Raw genomic sequence first — 6,579 nt, 5'->3', positions numbered from 1 at the left:
AAAAAAAAAAAAAAAAAAACAGTGTCGGCTGTCTAGGAAGGCACGTCCGTACCAGAGGGATAAAAGATCAATTTGACAGAATTATTATGGCTTTATAGGTGGAACAGAATCACGTTTATTCACCTTCAAAAATGATTTAATACATATTTTTCTTTCCTACAGCTCCTACATTTTCTGCAAATTAAGGATCAAGGACAAGTGGATGGAAACGTACTTCTCAGATTGATGCTCTTGATGTCCTCAAGCAGATATTTTCAAAATGTGTTACGGCAATGTCGCTGCATGAAAAGCAGGTAGCTGTAGACATAAAAAAAAAAGATTTTCTTTCAGTTCCGTTATTCACAGCTCTGGTTAATTAAAACAATCTTTGGTAGGACTGAAGTCCTCAGAATCTGTTTAAATGCTGAACGTTGAGTTTGACCCCGTTGCCCCGTGCTATGTGTCTATTTTGTGGTGATTCAAAAATATGTCATGAATTTTTCTTGATGAATGCAGCGCCGCCCAAAGATCATCTGCTCTCGTCGGGAAATGGCAGCAGATTTGTCGGGCCAGGGCTACGTTTAATAGGATCACCCACTGTCAAGGTGAAAAGCTTTTTCCTTTGCATCTTGGCAGATTCCTCCCCACTACCTCCCCCACTTTCCCACCGGGCCACCTCCATTACACTAACACCGTGGCTGTTGCAGACGGTAATGGCATCGATGCAGTTTGATTAGAGACAAGTGAGATATGACCACTTTTCGTTTAACGAGCGTGCACCGTCAATCCTGATTGTATGGTCGTCCTGACGACTTCACAAGAAAAGCTTGACTCTGGTTAGAGCTGTCCGAACAATTTGTTTATTGATATAAGTTCTAGATCTCCGATCTTTGCCTCGACACCATGGATTTACTTTCTTTGTTGGCTTGGGTAATCACAGATGGCCCGTCTCAAAAGGAGCTGACCTGTCAGGGGTGGGAAAATAAAAAAAAAATAAAAAGATCCCTCTATTAGGCACCACATGAAATCCTAAATAATGGGCTCGGGTAGCCAAACTCGCCGGATATGGGTCTTTGCAGAGCAGCACTCGGGCCCTCTGGGAGCTGATTATGAGGCCGGCACGGTTTAAGCGGTAACAAGGCAGAATTGCATCTGCTGAGACATTACAATCACTGTGGTAAAACTGGATGGGAGACGTAAAGGTCAGACGTAAGTGGAAAGTAGGGCAAAGCTGAATTGCCTCCTCTTTCAGGAGAATAGCCTGCGTATTGTAGAGACGGTTCACTGGGAATTTTGATCCTCTGGTAATAAGCCTTGGAGGGGTTTCTGCAAGTCTCATAAAAATACAAACCCTTCAGTCTCTATTGCGAACTGTGGATCTTTTCGTTTAGCTTTTTTTTTCACATTAGTCTGCAAATAAATCCAATGCTGAACATTTCTCTTTATGTTTCTTGTTAGCACGATGACCCAAAAGGGGAATAAAGGATGGAAAAAGTCAGTCTATTCTGTAGAACAAGGTTTCTGTCTTACCCAGAAACCATCCTCTCTTTTCATGTTACCGTCTTCCTTACAATATTTCAACCTTTGATCAGAAGATCGCAGACTCGATTCCTGCCTTGCCCGCCCATGTGTCAAAGTGTCCTTGGGCAAGACACTGAACATTGGCTCTGGTGGTTACGGGTTGGGGCCAGTGTAGGATCCGCCAATAATGTCTGAGTGTGTGTGTGTGGGTCAAAGGGACAGTGACTGTAAAGTTACGTTCACACCACACTATGCAAAACGTGTTCACGTGACCACTTTTAATGAAATGCCTATATGCGTGTTTCGGACCTCTGCCTTCAGCTAGGCAAGTTTTTACAACCGTTATGGGGCTGTACAGTCAGCGCACAATTGACCAATCAGGGACTCCTTGTCTAGTGGGAACACCATGGGCATTACTTGCATTTAAAGAACCCGTGCTCGGCGCATTCTTGAACTTGTGTCGAATGTCCGGTGTGTCCATAGATTTAACCACCTTGGCCCTTAAAGGATGGTAGTAGTGTTATTTTAGTATGCACCATTTGCCATTTGTTTTCCCCTAGATTTTGCCCACTGTACCATGCAAAAAAAGTTTTCATTGGTCAACTCATTTCCTCCAATCTTTTCTTTAAACAACTTTTTGACCTTGCAAACTAATAACGGTAATTCTTGCATCTATCCCAAGGCTACTACAGAATAAGTATTAGTCATTTGGATCATTGGGAGATAAAGGCTTTCTACTTACTTCTTTGTGACCGACTTTACATTATACAAGTCGATGAAGATTCTCATCCATTCAGGTGACATCTTGAATTTGAGTCATAGCATCTGGACTAAATGTTCTCTATTCAGAGAGAGTCCAGGTAACATGACTCAAATTCATGTTAACTTTGTACACAGTAAAAGAACATCTAAGTTTTAGAAGTTCAGTTAAATTTTGTGTTTTCTTTTTCCAGAGGAAGTCAAAAAGACTAACCGCAGGAGTATCATTAATTTGGGTTGTGACGCAAACCGAGTCCAGACCAGCAGATGCCTTTAGCTTCATGCTGCCATTTTTAAGGTCATTACACCAAAAGTCACATGATGCCTTTTCAGAAAATGCCCAAATACTCTCAACTAATGTAACTCTAACTGTTTACGCAACTATTCCAGTGGATTGTTAAGCAGAGAAAAGCAGCCTTGTGCTGGTATGCAACACTTTACAGTATGAAGTGTTTCTGCAATCAGCGTAAATCAACTGGTTCTATCGTAGAGAAAAGCAGCTTTGCACCACTATGCTATGCTTTACATTAGTAATTTGTTATCGATGCAAAGCTGATATAAAAGGCTGCTTCTCTTCACGTCAGAATCAAATGATTCACACTTATTGTGTAAACAGCTGAAGAGTTAAGTACATCAAACAGCGTTTTATTTATCTCCATTGGTAAAGAGTTCAAAGTATTTCAAACCAAACAGATTGAGTTAAGATTTTGCCCTTAACCCAAGATCAGGAATACCAGCAAGCTGTGTAATTAGATCAGGGATAGGCAACTCCAGGCCTCGAGGACAGCAATGTCTATATAATTTCCAGATATCTAAGCCCTACTCATGACTGATCACCGGGTTCAGGTGAGTTCAGCCAAGTAGAACATGCCAGCACGGAGTGTGTTGGAAAACATGCAGGATTGCGGCCCTCGAGGCCTGGAGTTGCCTATCCCTGACTTAGATACTGCCAACAGATTTAAGAACACCATGCTTGTTCTTGTTTCGGTTTTGATGACTTTTAATTATTTGGGAAAAACAATTCCAACCTTTCAGAATATACTTTTTTTTTAAATAATTGATCAAATGCAATTGATTCAAATTATATTTGTTGCCAAAAAGTACCAAAAAATGTCCTTAGCCCTACTTGTTATGACATCCTGTGTTCTTTCAATGATATTACCACCTCAGATATCTCTGCTACACCGTTCTTGTGACATGTGCACCTCTATTAAGATGTGCTCTTCTAAAAAGTGTTCTTGCATAGTATTAACCCTTGTCACCATATTTATATATGTCACCAGGGACACCTTGATAACGACATACTGTGAATCTGTGACTGTTTACCTGATCACTGTGAATCCACTAATTCTGATGTGTATAAAAGCTACTTTTCGTACTGGGTTTGCCCCAATATGCTAAATGTCTTTGCAAAGTTTAGCCTAACGGCGCATATTCCCTTTTCTCCGCATCACAACCCGCTGGAATTACGTTAACTGCTTTAACCAACATATTCTCACTCCTGGGTCGTCATATATCAACGTATGGTTCGGGCCCCCTCCGTGTCACTTTTTGACGTTTTGGGTGTCATCAACTTGTCGTTTTTTGACCATTAAAGCAGGGGGCCCCAACTTCTGGGCTGTAAACCGGTACTGGTCAGAGGGCCGCTTGGTACTGGGCCATAGACGCTAATTAAGGGTCCCCAACCGGATCTGTACTGGTACCCTAACCTGGTACTGATTCCTGCCCGATACTAGATCTGGTAACGCTTCCCGAGGGTTGGAGACCCATGATTTAATGGGAAGAGCTACCAGGTCAAAAAAACGAACAGCCAGCACGCCAAAAACCGACGAGTTGGGGACACCCAAGACGTCAAAAAGTGACGCGGAGGGGGCCCGAACCATACATCCATATTTTAAGAGTCGGGAGCGAGAATGTAGAGCTTCAACGGTTGAAGAGTTAGTGTCAATAGAATGTCAACACTGGAGCTAAAGCTCCGGTGTAAAAAGGGTTTAATAACAACAAACCATGATGGTCGAATTGCAGATCTGACAGTAAAAGACCAAAACACTTTTAGATAATCAACCCTGCACCGCAAGGTTGAGCAATTTCCTTGCTTTCCACCCACTCGTCTCTTACTTGCTGCTGATTAGTTCCATCAGATCGTTTTAGGTTCTGAACATCCTTGATCCAAGTCATCAGAATCTATTGGGTCAAGGAGAACTTGAAGAATAAAAACCTTAATTGGCAGGATTCCTCCAAGAGACAAAATGTGCAGGAATACGATTACTGTGCGACCATTTGTTGGCAGACGTCACTAAATCCTATGTAGTTTTCTTTGAAAATACACCCTATTTTCAGAGACTAGTAAAAGTGACGATGAAAGTGTCCTGACATCCTGCAGAACTGAGATCCGGCTCGGTATACATTCGGCGTAAGCTCCACATTGGGTGTCGGCCTCTGGAAGGCTTAACTGTCCCTCCCTCTGCCCTTCACCTCATTGATTTACTATTATGCTTCCTCCAAGGTAAGGAAGAGTCCATTAAAGGGAACCTTCTGAGCGTGTATGCATAATGAAGGCTCGCCGTATGCACGCATGTGTGTCCGGTCCGTGAGCTGATGGAAGCCTCACATCGGCGGCCATGAATCAGCGGCACGTCGGCCGTTAATGTAAAAATCGATGTTCCGAATTAACCACAGCAACCCGGTTCTTTTGGCTCCTCTCTGGACAGGATGTGCCCTTGGGCTGAGTGAGGGGGTTCTGCAGGTACACCTGCGCGGCCGGCACGCCAGCACCAAAAACAGGAGGAACAAAAACCTCATTGGCATAATGGCTGCTCAGCCGGAGCACAGCCGGTCCCCTCGTCTAATTCGCATAGTGCTGCATCCATTAAAATTAAACCAAGGTATCCAGCTTAAGGCTGCAGCTGATAAGGTCAAAGGCGTAGCGAACATTCCTACCCTCATTTCCACCCCCCCCCTCAACATAATCGCACTCACTCTTGACAAAAATCTGCATAATGTTTCATGTCTAGCTGCTAGCTAGAATGAAAGAGGGAGGTGTGAGGAGGGGATGACAGGCAGGGGGGGAATGGAGCCAGCGGCGTATCCCTCAAAGTCAGAGCCAAATTGAATCTGCAGGTGCAAATGTGGCGTGTGTGCTGCCTCGGAGATGCACAGCTATCTATATTTATATGAATAAAATATGGCTGGTCAAGGGGGCCGCGGGCCTGCGGGGAATAAGTTCCTACGGCAGACAGAATCAATCATTATATGCCACTGAAATGCATTTATGGCGAGCTCGGACCTCTTTATTAGGATTTCACGGGGTTTGGCGCGGTCTACCACCCTTTAATTTTTTTTTTTTGTTTTCATTCCACATCGGCAGGATCTGGCCGCTCCACGCGGATGTAATTATATGCGCGTCTCTGCAGCTTCATCAATATCCGACAAATGATACAGCATCACCGACCATTTCATTAGAGCACTGACAGCCTCTACTGCATGCATTAATGTAAACGCAGAGCAGATGGACAGCACGGCAGCGCTCCTCCTCCTCCTCCACCTCCTCTCAAGTTGGAATCTGCAATATGGACGAATGTCTTTATCCTTGATTTGGCTCCAAGCTTTCATTTGTTTTCTAAACACCTTGACAGGTTTTATTTTTTGTCTTCTACAAGCTTTTATTCATTTTTTTGTTTTAGTTCCAAGCTAAATAAATGTCACTGGACACAAAAAGGGAGCTTTGCTTCCCTTCCTGACCTTTGATACAAACCAAAAAAACACCCAAATGTCATAGGATGTAGTCAACAAAAGTGTCTTTTCATCGGAAACTTTTACTGTTTTCTCAGAGTTTTCGTCCTTTTATTTGATTTGAGCGCTTGTCTACGTGAGGACTTTTTTTTTTAAATCAAATAACCACTACAAGGAGACGGTTGGACGAAGAGGGCCACCCCAAAAAACCAACTCCACTCCCGATGCAGCCGTGGAGTCGGGCACCCACACATCCACTCAACCCTGTGGAAAACCTGCTGGGAAAAAAGGGGAATTAATATGGAACACCCACACCGTGCTGCCTGTCATGCTCTCAAAGGCTCCACATCGCCACTGCAGGTGCCAAAACCTTTCCACCACCAGCACCACCGTATCCTTCCACACGCAGATCAATAGGCAATTCGCAAAGCCACTCACTTAAAGCATATGATTTGTTTTCGAACATGTATTATCGATTTGCTTTGAACAAATGTGGTCAAATAAATGAAGCCACCCGTCTGCTTTGGTGACTGTTGTCTGTAAATGTCACGTGTGGGGGGGACATTTGAAGTTGGGGTGCAGCATAAA

The 6,579-nt window shown here is 43.6% G+C and overlaps 1 protein-coding gene across 2 annotated transcripts in view; it reads right to left on the bottom strand.

Annotated features, from left to right (window-relative positions):
* Positions 1-6,579, bottom strand: part of LOC112156471 (leucine-rich repeat neuronal protein 3) — a 24,144-nt gene that overhangs the window by 16,320 nt on the left and 1,245 nt on the right. The window contains exon 2 of one of the 2 annotated variants that reach the window (XM_024288776.2): positions 215-297. The exons of the other annotated variant lie outside the window; for it this stretch is intronic. The gene's annotated coding sequence lies outside the window, so the exon portion shown is untranslated. The remainder of the gene's footprint in view (positions 1-214; positions 298-6,579) is intronic. 2 annotated transcript variants of the gene reach the window in all.

This window comes from Oryzias melastigma, linkage group LG23, assembly GCF_002922805.2.
Source record: "Oryzias melastigma strain HK-1 linkage group LG23, ASM292280v2, whole genome shotgun sequence".
Classification (NCBI taxonomy): Eukaryota; Metazoa; Chordata; class Actinopteri; order Beloniformes; family Adrianichthyidae; genus Oryzias; species Oryzias melastigma.
Note: the sequence above shows the minus strand (reverse complement) of the source record. Positions and strands in the feature narration are given on the sequence as shown.